The sequence below is a fragment of the Pyxicephalus adspersus genome, chromosome 3 (genome assembly GCF_032062135.1).
Source record: "Pyxicephalus adspersus chromosome 3, UCB_Pads_2.0, whole genome shotgun sequence".
In the NCBI taxonomy this organism is placed as follows: domain Eukaryota; kingdom Metazoa; phylum Chordata; class Amphibia; order Anura; family Pyxicephalidae; genus Pyxicephalus; species Pyxicephalus adspersus.
In genome coordinates, this window is record NC_092860.1 from 66814366 (window position 1) to 66829225 (window position 14860).

Sequence of the window (14860 nt, forward strand, 5' to 3'; positions counted from 1 at the left end):
ATTGATCACCAGGTTTGTGCTGCTGTGCTGCTAGTTCTTTTTAATTGATTTATGCCTGGTAAAAATGCTTTAACAATAGTAGTACACATAAAGGTTTAATAGAAACAGTAAAAATAAGTGAAAATAAATGCTCAATAAATGCTTTTTTTTTTTGCATATTTCATTTATTTAGTTAAGCAGAAATTCTGGAGTTGTGGATATAAAAATGGTCACTAGATGCCAGCACAGGACTTTTTTTAAACATGAACACAGAAAATATTTTTTTTAAGTACAGCTGCGACAAGAGAATAATATGGGCGGTCATTGTTTACTTCCTGTTAAAAGTTCTGGCTGCCTATTTGTGTCTGGATTTAATATATCAGAGATCTGAGACAAGTATGTAACAAATGCACGTCAGATAAAAGTCAGAATTAAAGGTCCTGTTAATAGCACAGAGGTTTTCCAGAATCCAGGATATTTTTCTGATGGAGGAACTTCTGTGCTTCGACAGGTGAGGCCTTTCGCCGCCACTGGTTTTATTTAATCTTTTTCTCCTCTTCTGCGGAACATCAAGATGCCCTCTCACTGGACACCTCCTGAGTTGCCCTACTAGGCTTGCTATTTACTAGTGGAGGCTTTCCTATAGGTCATAATATGGCTGTTTTTGTTTCTAAATATGCAAAAGATATGGGTCTACACACCCCACCCCCGTGCACCCTCCTTTTCTCTTTTGTTTTCCTTGTCCAAACTCTGGCTTTGCTTTACATATATAGTTACATAGTTACATACCGTAGTAGAAAGACATAAAGTCCATCAAGTTCAACCACTAAGGAAATAAACATATCCCAGATATAAACCCCTATAGAAATAGTTGGTCAAGAGGAAGGCAAAAAAAACCCTGGTACAATTTGCATCAACAAGGAAAATAAATTCCTTCCTGATTCCATGAGGCAACCGGATGTTCCCTAGATCAACAGTCACTGTTAATTTTACTTTAAATCCCTAATACCCAGTTATATTCTGTGCTTCTAGAAAAACATCCAGCTTTTTCTGTAAGCAATCTATAGTAGTTGCTGAAACTACTTCCTGAGGGAGACGATTCCTCATTTTCACAGACCTTACAGTGAAGAATCCCTTCCTTATCTGGAGCTTAAACGTCTTTTCTTTCAGACGCAAATAATGCCCTCTTATTCTTTGTAATGATCTCAAAGTGAATAACTGGGAAAAGAGTTCTCTATATGAACATTTATATATCCACACAGGGTGATCATATCCCCTCTTAAACGTTTCTTCCCAAGGGAGAATAGATTTAGTTCAGCTAATCTCTCCTCATAGCTGAGCTCCTCCATTCCTTTTATTAGTTTAGTTGCCCTTCTCTGCACTCTCTCCAATTCCACAATGTCCTTTTTGTGAACTGGTGCCTAAAACTGGACTGCATATTCCAGATGAAGTCTTACCAATGCTTTGAACAGGAGCAGGATTTTGTCTCTATCTCTGCAGTATATTCCTATTTTAAAACAGGAAAGTACTTTACTAGCCTTAGATATATTGCAGCTTAGTATTGCATGCTGTTATTAGGTCTATGATCAACCATAACCCCCAGATCCTTTTCCATTTCTGACTCCCCCAAACATATTCCCCCTACACAGTATGAAGCATGCATGTTGTTAGCCCCCAAGTGCATAACTTTACATTCATCTATTTTAACTGCCATTTACCACCAGATCTGCTTGTAGATTATAGACATCCTGTATAGACTTATTTCCATTACATAGTTTGGTGTCATCTGCAAATATAGAAATGGTACTTTATATCCCAAACTCTATATCATTTGTAAAGATGTTAAACGGTAATGGTAACACTAATCCCTGGGGTACACCACTAATAACCTTAGACCAGTCAGTATATTAATCATTAATTACAACTCTGGATGCAGTCTTTAGGCCAGTTCTCTATTCATTTACAGATTGACTTTTCTAAACCTATTGACCCTAACTTGCATATTAACCCTCTGTGGGGTACTGTGTCAAATGCTTTAGCAAAGTCGAAGTACACTATATCAACTGCTATTCCACTGTCTACCTGTTTACTTACTTCCTCATAAAAAGAGAGTAAATTGGTTATACAACTTCTGTCTTTCTTGAAGCCATGCTGACTATCACTTATAATATTATTTTCTAGCAGAAACTCCCCTATCTGTCTCACGGAGAGACAGGACCACTAGGGGGCGTATGGAGGTGGTGCCCTGAGAAGGGCAAAGGCACAGAGTCTAAGCTGTAACCAGGTTTTCTCCAGAGCACCTGATGGTGAGGATGTTGTGCTGCTGGTTACTAGTGTTGATGTTCGAATTCAGGTTGTCCCTATATTCGACCTGAATATGGCTGTTCGAATTCGGGTAGACCCGACCCAAAAAACACGGGATTCGACAGCAAAAATTCAGGAGGAAAAAAAAAAATTTTTTTTTTTTCTTAAATATTTTTTTTTCTGTGACATGTATTCTGTATGTGTAATACATGTCACACCTCTAAAAAAAAAAAAAAAAAAAAAAAAAAAAAAAAAAAAAAAGGTAAATTACACAAATACACACACCTTAATAAAATAATTTTAAATTAAAGCCTTGTCCTATTTTTACTTATATTTTAACCCTTTCAGGGAATGAGTAAGGGGATTTATGTACCCCTGTACTCATTCCCCAGGGTGGAGATCTGGGAGTCTCCTTATTAAAGGGGGTTTCCAGATTCCAAAGTCCTGCTAAAAATGTTTATAAAAGCCCCCATTGTTTTCAATTGAAGCTTTCATAAAAGCTTAAAAACGCTTGAAAAAGCCTCTATTGAGTTCAATGGAAGCGTTTTCCCGCGTTTATCCAGCGTTTTAATTTTTTAAATGTTGCAAGCAACGTTTAAGATAACGCTCAAAAACGTGCCTGAAGGAAACGTCCTGGTGTAGATTAGCCCATGTGAATGCATGGGGACTTCAAACATGGGCTTTAAAAAGCCTCAGGTTAAACACTGGGGAAACAGTCCGTGTAGACTAAAGCTGCATACACACGTGCAATAATTATTGTTAGAACGACCGATAAACAACCGATTGGCCAAAAAAAAGTGACCAAGGACGCCGACGAACGAGGATTGTCGTTGGAAATGAACAACCGCCACAGTGGATCTGATTGGCCGACGATCTTTCACTATCTATCGTGTGTACAGTATCGTGTCGTTCAGTGATTGTGCATGTTTCTGCGGTACACTTTCTCCTTTACATGTCCCTCCCTGCATCGTTCAAACGTTTGTATCTAGTGTGTGGACGCTGTTGGTGGATTATATATGAACGATCATATTGTTACAGCATGTACAGAATTGTGCACAATATGATTGTTCAAGTATAATCGTGCATAATCGTTGATCGGTTGTAATCGTTCATTTTCTAACAATAATTATTGGAAGTGTGTACCTAGCTTTAGACTAAAATTGATTTGACAGGTGCTCTTTAATCTTCATGTGAAGTACAGGGGTATGTAATAGTGTTTTGTATCTTTTTATAATGTATCTTTTTATGTATCCTTTTACAATGTATCTTTTTACAATGTATCTTTTTATGTATCCTTTTATAATATATCTTTTTACACCTGTTTGGAAGCTGTAGAAGCTCTACACAGTGCTGAAAAAAACCCAAATTTTTCCTCCCATTGACTTTAATGGTGTTCGAATTCGATGTTCGACCACCCGAATTTTTTTGCTATATTCGAGCGAATAGCTGCCGAATCGAATAGTGAGCTATTCGACCAACACTACTGGTTACGGGCAGGTTGCGGTCCTTGGGCACACCAAAGTGGGCAAGCACGGTACCAAATCACCAGGCAGGGGGATAGTCAAGGAAAGCCAGGGTCAAGACAGGCAGCAGGCAAGGAGGTCAGGTCACACACCAGGGGTCACTAGCCAGGGATCCAGGAGACAGACGGCAATGACACAGGGGCCACTGCGGGCACAGGGAACATTGGAGACACTGGAACAGCAGGAGGCACAGGAGAAGCAGGGATAACCACAGGCAGACAGGGACACAGGAACAGCACAGGGAAGTTGGCTGGGAACCAACAGACTGGACAACGAGGGGTTAACACAGGAGCTGGACACAGGAAACACTGGATTAGGCAGTAGGTGTACAGGAACTAGATCACAGAACTAGGGAGCTAGGCACTAGTAACTTGATGCACTAACACAGAATTGAGTCTGAGAGCAAGCTAAATAGCCAGGGCTGTTAAGGGGATACTTCCTGATTGGCTATGGGCATGGACGGAATCGATAAAGCTTGGAAACAGAGGCACGCCCAGCATCAGAACTGCCCACATGTGCAGGAGAGAGATGCCTGTGTTTTAGTGAGGAACAGGTAAGTGTGACACTTTATCAAACACTCTAGGACCTTTCTAACTATGAACGTTAAACTAACCGGTCTTTACTTACCTGGTAATGACTTTGCTCCCTTTTAGAAGATAGGAATCATATTGGCCTTACACCAGTCCATCTATACCATGCCAGTGATTAAAGAGTCTCTAAAAATTAAAAATAATGGCTTTGAAATAACCAAGCTCAGCTCTTTGAGGACACGTGGATGTAATCCATCAGGTCCTGGTGGTTTGTCAACCTTAATTTTGCCCAACTGTTTCTCAATCATATCAATTTTGAGCCATTGTGGCTTATTTAAGGCGGTGACTTTGCCATTAGCAATTTGGACTTTAGCTCTGCCATTTTTGTTTGTGTACATAGAGGTAAAAAAAAAGTGTTTAGTAAATCCGCCTTTTGTTTATCCCTAGTGACCAACCCAGAGACATTCTTTAAGAGGCTTACATGCTCTGATTTGATCTTATTGCTATTAATAAATTTTCGGAGTTTGCCCTACTTTTCTTTGCAATCTGTCCTTCATTTTGAAGTTTTGCATATTTTATCTCCTTTTTAAATCTTTTGTCATATTCTTTATATTTTTACATGTGGGAAAAAAATTGTCACTTGTTACAATAAATAGGAAAACCAACATGACATTGTAAAAATGTTTTCAGTACACGGGTGCCATGTTTCTAGCAGCAATCACCACTTTTAGAACCATAGTAAATCCCCCTTTTCTTTATCCCCAGTTACCAACCTAGAGACATCCTTTAAGGGGCCTACATGCTTAGATCAGATCTTTTTGCTATTAATATATTTTAAAAAAATTGGGGGGTTTGCCATACTTTCCTTTGCAATCTGTCTTTCATTTTGAAGTTTTGCACATTTTATCTCTTTTTGACATCTTTTGTTATATTCTTTATAGTTTTCAAACAATGAAGGTGATCCTTCCTTTTTTATATTTTTGGAATGCCCTTTTCTTGTTCCTTATGACTTTTTTAACATCATCTCTGAGCCACATAGGTTTTCATTTTAGCCTTTTAAACTCATTACCCATTGGAATATATTTTTTAGTGTGCTTTTGTAGAACAGACTTATACTTACTTACCGGACAATATTGTCTCCCAGTCCATGTCACAGAGAGCCGCCCTTAATAATGGAAAATTTGCTCCCTGAAAATTAAATGTTTTTATCTTTCTCTTTCCTGTTTTTGCTTCCTGTTTACAACCTACATTAAATGAAATCATATTATGGTCACTGCTACCCAGATTCTCTTTTATATGCACATTTGTTATAAGCTCTGCATTGTTAGAAAGAACTAGGTCAAGCAGAGTATAATTTCTAGTTGGGGCTTCTCTATAAACTGTACCATAAAATTAACTTGTATTATATTCACAAATTTCCTCCCTTTTGCTGTTCCTATAGTGCCATTACCCCTGTCAATGTCAAAATAGTTGAAATCTCCCATGATTAAAACACTTCCTACTGCTTTTTCTATGTGCTAGTAGTTGATTCTCTATTTCTTCCTTAGCACTGGGGGGGGCCTATAGCAGACTCCAATAATTAATTGTGTGTTATTCAACACCACATTCAACTCCACCCATAATGGCTCAACCTCATCGCTTGTTCCATAAGCAATTTCTTCTTTCACATTCACTTTCAGATCACTTTTCACATACAGACAGATACCACCACCCTTTCGTTTGACTCTGTCTTTATGAAAGAGAGTATAACCGGGAATGCTGACAGCCAAGTCATGTGAAGAACAAAGCCATAATTGGGGGCTTCTGAAACCAACACAGCAAGCGTAGCATATTATTCTTTTTTCGTAAACTACATTTCCCAAACCAGGAAAAGTTTCCTAAGCTCCATTGTTTCAAATTTGTCCTCACTTGCGTCAGAAAGAACTTAAAATTTAAGGTAAATGGGTTGTTGAGGTCCACTGTCAAGTGAATTCCTAAATATCCTATCAATTCTGAGGCCCACATAAACGGAAAGGAAGCTTTTAGTGATTGAACTACTGCATTGGGGAGATTCACATTTAGAGCTTCTGACTTCTATCTAGATTGATGGAATAGTTGGGCATCTCTTGGTATTCTTTGAGAGCAGCTGTTAATTTATTAGGAAGGGATAATAATGGATTAGTGAGGGAGAAAAGTAGATTATCAGCAAACGATGTGACCTTATGATGCACTGATGGTATGTAAAAAGGATTCTAACATTAGGATAAAAATTGGCATTGATAATGGGCATCCTTGGCCAGTGCAATTAGAGATATCAGAATTGGAAAGTACACCAGTAACTTTAACTTCTGGTCAGCTCAAGGTCGTGCGTACAAAGCTTCAATCCAATACATCTTAGTTTGGGGAACACCCATGTGTAGCAGGGGAGAGCGAATAAATTGCCAGTCTACCCTTTAAAAGGCCTTTTCTGCATCAGTGGACAGCAGCAAAGTAGGTATCTTCCTTGTGTGTGCCAGGTGGACCAAGTTAATTGCCCTTGTAATAATGTCCCAGGCGTCTCTCAGTGGAATAGACCCCACCTGATCTAAATGAACCGATTGCACTATCTGTGGTAGTAGCTGATTAACTATGATTTTGGAAAAAAAGTTTTAAATCAGAATTTGGATGGTAGCTCGCATATCGTTTAGGGTCTTTTTCCTCCTTGGGGACCACTGTAATATAGGTGCAGAGCGTATCCATTGGTACTGTCTCGCCTTCTGATATTGCATTGAACGTTCTAAGAAAATGAGGGGAAACTATCTGGTAGAAGGATTTGTAATAAAGCAGAGTTAGACCGTCAGATCCTGGGGCTTTACCTGGTTTTGTAAGAGGGGCTGGCTGGGTTTGGATGCGTTCTTGCTAATAAACAGTGGTGGTCGAGGAGGAAGAAGATGATAGATTGAACAATTTATGTTAGAAGTTTTTGTCATTTTGAGTATTTACAGTAATGGGTACTAGGTACAAAAGAGCATGCATGCTGTTTGTAAAGGGCTCTTACCAGAAGGAAGGTCAGCTTATCTCAACTTTCGTAAAATACCTGATGACATTTCATCAAGACAGCTTTTGTTTTTTGAGATAGCAATGATTTTAAAGAGTCTCTTGCCTTTGCTTGCTCTGCTGCTACTTATCCAGACAAGGAGAGTTTGTGGGTGGATTCTGATGAAGGTACACAGAACAACAACGATTCAAAACTTTTCAACCTATCTTTCTTGAGTCTGGCACCATGCCTAATTAGAATGTCAAACTAAACATTTATAGTCCTCCCATACAACCAAAGGGTTAATTTTTATTGAGAAAAAGAACACCCGGGTCCTGCAATAATTGTTCGTTAGGCCTCCATGTCACGATCTGGGAGCAAGCTCGAAGTCCAATGACTGTAGCAACTAGAAGGTTCACAATAGTAAATACTCTAGGTTCAGTACACAGGCAGCTGTTGATCAGTTCAAATTCAAATAGAAGTTGCCTGACTTTCTTAAGGGTCACAAATGAGATGTGGGATGCTCCCTTGGGGTCATCTAACAACAAGTCTAGGGTCTACATTTAAATACCCTCCCAGAATCACTGTGCCCTAGAAGATTTCCAGGCGTACCAATGTGTCTTTTAGAAATTGTAGCTTACCAATTCTGAATTTGTCCTTTAACAAATACGTCCCACCCTTCTGGGTCACTAAGTATATCCTCACAGGGCCATTGTAGATTTTAGCTATACTAACCCCCAAGATATGGAATCTGGGGAGAGGTTATAATAGTTATCGGTATTTGCTAGAAAAAAATTCATTAAGTAACATAGATCTCTTGCTGGGTAATGAAGACCTTTTACATTATACGATAACACTCAAACTCATCGTGTCCTATAATGTTTGCTATATGTATTGCAATTCAGTGAGATCAGGTATAGAGACTATCCCTCTGGGAAAGGGGAATGGGGGGAAATGGATAGGACTAAGGGTAAAGACTAAGCAAAATAATAGTGCAATTCACTTTCAGAATGCACTGGGGCCTAAGTGGGGAGAGAGCCTAAACAGGCTAGGGGAGGATAAACATTTTCAAGGGGGGCACAAGTGGCACAACATAACAAACCATATTTTACCTAAAAAGTTCGACCTGCTTGGTTAACATGGATATGGGGAGACCTTGGCAAAGCTAGATCAGTTATGGATTAGTGACATCATATAAGCCAAGGTTATCTGTCCTATCAAACCCACAAAAAATTGTTAAGTCATTCCAGTAAATATTAACTAATTATTTACCAAAAACAATCTAACCATATAAAATGTTCAGCATTTACAGTTAGGTCCATAAATATTTGGACAGAAACAACTTTTTTCTAGTTTTGGTTCCATTTATTACCACAAATAATTTTATATGAAACAACTCAGATGCAGTTGAACTGCAGACTTTCAGCTTTAATTCAGTGGGTTGAACAAAAAGATTGCATAAATATGTGAGGAACTAAAGCCTTTTTTTACACAATCACTTTATTTCAGGGGCTCAAAAGTAATTGGACAATTGACTTAAAAGCTATTTCATGGGCTGGTGTTGGCAATTCCGTCGCTATTATCAATTAAGCAGATAAAAGGCCTGGAGTTGATTTGAGGGAGGGAAGGGTGGGGGGTGCTTGTATGTGGAAGATTTTGACACATACAATCAAAGGAGCTCTCCATGCAGGTGAAACAAGCCATCCTTAAGCTGCAAAAAACAGAAAAAACCCATCCGAGAAATTGCTACAATATTAGGAGTGGCAAAATCTACAGTTTGGTACATCATGAGAAAGAACCAAAGCACTGGTGAACTCAGCAACGCCAAAAGACCTGAACTTCCATGGAAGACAACATTTGTGGATGATTGCAGAATCATTGCCATGCTGAAGAGAAACCCCTTCACAACAGCCAACCAAGTGAACAACACTCTCCAGGAAGTAGGCGTATCGATAACCAAGCCTACCATAAAGAGAAGACTGCATGAAAGTAAATACTGCAAGGGTGCACTGCAAGGTGCAAGCCACTCATAAGCGGCAAGAATAGAAAGGCTAGGCTTTGCTAAAAAAGCCAGCACAGTTCTGGAAAAACATTCTTTGGAACAGTGATGCATGTTCCCTCGACTCCCTCTGAGATGAAAGGATTCTTAAATACAATTCCTCTGTAAAAATGGACTTAAACCAAAGGAGAAATTTTACCTAATATAAATGTGGAAATTAATTTAAATAATCAGATTCTAAATTGCTTAGTAAAAGGAGGGGCAGTTTGATCTGTTTTAAAATCAGAGGACGTGAATCTTCCCATTCAAAATGTAATTAAAGGAGTTGGATTAGGGGGTGTTTTTTACCCCCTATTTGAGACCACTCCCACTAAAAATTCGAATTCGCCCCTTTCAATGTGAAGCCTCTTTACTTCTAGATTATTCTGTTCCCTGCAATTTGCTAGGAATAGATTTACTTACCCAAATGAAATCTGGGAAATGGGAGGTCATGATTGTGATGAGGTAATGTAATTATGAGGAAGCAGAAAGGGTGAAGGATTCCCCAATCAAAGATGCTGATCTTACTGTTTTCATAGATAGGTCTTGTTGTTATACAGAGGAGGGATATGCATTTTCTGTCTATTCTGTTGTTACTCAAAGATCAAGTAATAATTTAGGTTAATTACCTGGAAATCAATCAGTCCAGGTGACAGAGCTAATGGCCCTGATATAGGCCTGCATAATAGGTAAAGGGTATAAAGTCATGGTGTACACTGACTCACAGTTTATCTTTGGCATATGTCATGATTTTGGCTAGTTGTGGAAGTTGAGGGGCTTTATGACAACTAGTGGAAAGCCCATAAAACATGCTGAACTCATTAAGAAAGTCCTCGGGGCACTTTGGTTTCCAAACAATTTAGCCATAATAAAATGTGAAGTCCGTACTAAAGGCACCGATGACATTTATATTGGAAATGAAATAGCTGATGCCATGACATAAATTAGCAGCATTAAATGGTACTGAAACTATAGAGATCTTTGTGGCCACTTCCTCTCCCGAGGAACCTGATCAGGTAGACCTAACAGTCTTAAAGAAACTGCAATTGCAAACTAATAAGAAATTTAAAAAATAGATCCATGAGGATAGTAGATTCTGTGCGCCTCCTATGCTGAATGCATATCTAGCAGAGGCAATGCATGGCCAAAGGATCTATGATTTCATCAGTAACCACACATTGGATTTTCCTAGGATTATCTACTGTAACAGAACAATTTTGTCATGAATGTGAGGTGTGTCAATTGTATAATTCTGGAAATCTTGTAAAAAAACTCTATGAAACAATTTACCTAAAGCTTTGTACCCATTTCAGAGGTTACAGATTGGTTGTTTAATTACCAAACTGTCATTAATCTTAGTATGTTCTGATGTGTGTAGATATGTTCTCTGGATGGATAGAGGCTTGGCCAGCTGTCAGTGTTACTGCTTCAATCACAGCCAAGAACTGTTACAATAAACTGTGTGCAGATATGGCCTGGTGGAGTTATGTTATGTTATGGATGGCCTCCATATTGAACAGAAGTTTCACACGCCATATTAAGAAAGTTATATTATATTAAAAGTGTCTTGCTGAGATTTATGAACATACCTGTCTCTATGGGTGAAAATCCTTCCCCTTATGTTAAAGTCTATTAGACATACCCCTGGGGTTCATTTTTAAATATTGTTTGGTAGGATAGGATTTTTCTTTCATAAGAGATGAAGTATTACATTGCTTATTGTATGTACAAGAGTTGCATAAACAGCTAACTAAGTTGCATGTCCAAGTTTTATCTTCTATTCCAGATCTCTAACTCACTAGCACACACCACCTACAACCAGGAAAATTACCCTACAGTCTTATACGAATTTCACACCAAGGAGTCCTCCTGAGAGTTATAGTATATGGGGACTAAAATCTAAATCCTATAAGGACGTGTTTAAAGGTAGTCCTGAGTTTGTCTTGTTTGTGACATATCTACCAAATGAGACAATTTCAGAGTGTGAGGTCTGTCCTATTCTAGAAATCTTTCCTGAAATGGTTGATAGTGATGACTCTGAAAAACGTGACTTATTCACCCATAAGTGTAGATTCTGTGAATGCTATGGATCCATTCTTGGTAGGATGTAAACAAGGTAAATTGTATTCTGAGGATTCCAATGGGGAAAATTATGCATCTTGGTATATTATTTATGTTACTACTAATGTGGGGAAAACAAAAACGACATACAAGGTGAATGACAAAGTATGCAAAGACACTCGTATGGTGAAAATATGCACTCAGAGGAGGGGAACTGTCTATACTTAGTTTCATTATATATGTTATGAAAGACACTTGCACCATTGAGGGATATCAATTCTTTGGTAGTAGTATATTGATATGCAAATCAATCTTTATATTTTCTTGTAATGGTATAGATTTACCCTAAATAAATGAGTGAATGAATGGATGGCCAATGAATGAGGATATGAGAGGTGTGAATGTGACCACTTATTGCAGGACCCTGTGGGTACAATTTGGGCCTTTTGTATGGCCACTTTGTAAAGGTTACTGGACATTTAGAGTTTCAATACAGTTGTGTTGAAAATAATAATTACCCAGGTTTAGGTTTGATTTGGTAATGGATCCAAGACAATGGTGCACAGGGGAAGGACGGGGTAAGGTATGTGTAACTGTGTTTCAAATAATAAGTATGAAAAATGTTTTGGAGCCTGCAAACTTGAATCTTGGTAAATGTAGTGCACGCATAATTGAAGCTGCAGACTTGGTAGTCCCATAGCTATCCTCACAATGGATTGTATTAACAGGAACTCTGTATTATGCACAATGAAAGATTTTAGAGTTGATAATTGGGTTAAGAGATGTGCTGCATATGTAAAGAATATGGATTTGAAAGTGTTAAGAAATAAATCAGGGAGAAAAGACTCAACATGTAGGGGATGGAGTGAAGAAACAATTAGACATAAATCATATACTGGAAAATCCACATGCTAATATTGTTGCTGTTGTTTCTTTGTCTGATACCATAAAAGTTAAAATTAAAGGGTTAATTGCTAGGCTGGTAATACAACAGGAAGAAATTCAACTCGCTCTGTTCTGCACCCAAATACAATCTGAGTTGTCATGAGATTTCAAGTTTATGATCACCTCCCCTTATGACAGACAATTTTCACTCAATTTAAAAAAACAATCTAGGAAGGTGGTGCCTAAGTTTGGTGGGTAACACTATGCTTATACTGCTATAAATTTAGGCACCACTTGTCAGATGATGTTTTCCTTCATCCTAGGTTGGATCATGATCTGAGGGTTTATGAGTCAAGGCAGCCTAGAATTATAGACACTGATGGGTGCTGGAGAACCACTGTATTGCTTTACCTGCTTATGATAACCATGCATTTTAAGATTAGGCTAAGTGTAAAAATAAAAAAAAAGCATGTACCTCTAGTAGATAACTCCTTTTGAACTGTAAGATTGATGAATAACTCCAACTACTGATGTCTAAGGAGGCACCTTCTTTGTAATAAGTATTAATTGAGTCTGATCACCTCTAAGATGTATTGAGCCTCATTGTAATCAAAACAGGTATGGTAAATGTGGGCAGTCAACCCCCTTGGGATGGACGAGGTGCCTACAAGGACCTGAATCCCACTATATCAGAAGGATTAACCTTCTGGTGAAGTGTATGTACAGGGAGTGGCTCTGACTACCCAGGTTAGGAAGGTTTGTTATGTTTAAAACATTTTTGATATACAACATGAAATTGTTTACTGCTAAAATTTTGTCCATGTACATACTTGTTGTTTTACCATATATTTCAACTTTATTTAAAAAGGAACTTGGACTTGGAGAATGCTTGGCAGCAACAGTTCCAGGGGGTTCCCAGAAATTTTAGGAGTCCTTCACATATTCATGAAGAGTGAACTACTGGAAACATCAGGCTTTGTTAGAGTCAATGGATTCTGCTAAATGGGGCTGGGACGAACAATACCTGGTCCTTGAATGCTGTGGGCAGTAAGTCATTGTTTTTGGGATTTGTACGCCTGTTGTATTATCTGGGATGTCCAGCCAATTTGGAACTTTAATAGGTTCAATGTTGAGAAAGCTGAAGAGATCTGGCAGTTTGTCATATGAATAGAGTAAAAAAAATGGCAGTTCGTAGGACCTGGATATTAAATGGATGGCCCCACTGATATTGAGCACCTGGCTGTTGAATAGCTGATAGCAGAGGACAGATGAGTCTCCTTATGTCCAGGGTCAGACATGAAAGCCCCATCAAATTCCTGTGACCCTGCTGTACTGCCCTGTTCATCTATTGCTGCAGTTATTGGGGATATTGGGAAAGCAGGACCCCCCATCCTCCTTCTTGAGGCTGCCTGTGGCAGGATGTGTGTCCCTGTAATGACTGGCAAGCTGCCTGCTGCCTTGGCTGGCGCCATTTTGAAAGCCCCCACGGAGCTCTCTGTCTGTACCCGCTGGCGGGAAGAAGCTACACAGGTTGAGTGGGTATGAGTTGAACCTGAGGCTTTCAAAAGACCATAGAATTTATGTGAAAACAGAAGACAAAGTCACCAGTGTCTTGCTTTATTGTAAAAATACTGGCACACCATGTTGAATAGCAAATGTTTTGGGGCTGCAACAGGTCCCTTGCTCGAGGCAACATAGTTGTGAGGCATAGAGTTTATGTGAAAATAGGACAAATAAATTTGTAAGTAATCATAATCATGCCTTGTCTTTCCTGACAATGAACAATAAGATTCATGTGTGCCAGCTCCCTCACTATAAAAAGAGGGCATGGAGGAACCCAAATCTTTTTGTGTTGGAGCAGTGCAATGAAAGCATAAAAAAAGCAGAGGGGATAAGTGTTGGTTAGAAAACATTGCTCTAATTCTGATTGCTCTCTCTTTGGCCAATTAACTCCTTTTTTTACAATTTTTATTGGCCTTAAATTAAATAAATAATTTTATTTTATGTCAATGGTCACCTTTATCTGCTTTACCATCCAGTGCATTTTTCTTAATTTTAACCAGATCCTGATGTACAGCCAAGATGACCAGAGAAATTAGGGGCATCAAGTGTGTGGATCAATTACATCTTACAGCATAATCAATCCATTCCAATAACAATGACAGTGTTTTTAACAGTGTTTACACACAGTACTCCCAATTCTAAATTTCAGATTAGGATGGCTGTGGAAATGCCATGGTGCATTGTGGTGAAACATAAAAAATTTTTAAAGGCTTAATTGAAGAAAATATAGCCTGCTGTGGAAAAACATCAGTAACATCATTGTGGTTTAATATTGACAAAAAAAAAATACCGTATTTTTCGGCGTATAAGACGTTCCGGCATATAAGACGCACCCAATTTTAAAGGAGGAAAATCTAGAAAAAAAAGATTCTGAACCAAATACTGTAGTAAAATATTTTATATCAACTGTATAAATTTAACAATTCATCCCCTTCTGATCACCCTGTGCCAATTCATCCCCTTCTGATCACTCTGTGCCAAT

At 38.5% G+C, this 14860-nt stretch overlaps 1 protein-coding gene across 1 annotated transcript in view; it reads left to right on the top strand.

The window, feature by feature from the left end:
- Positions 1-350: 350 nt before the first annotated feature.
- Positions 351-14860, top strand: part of LOC140326439 (kelch-like ECH-associated protein 1A) — a 35184-nt gene continuing 20674 nt past the window's right edge. The window contains exons 1-2 of the mRNA XM_072405031.1: positions 351-490; positions 13184-13362. The gene's annotated coding sequence lies outside the window, so the exon portion shown is untranslated. The remainder of the gene's footprint in view (positions 491-13183; positions 13363-14860) is intronic.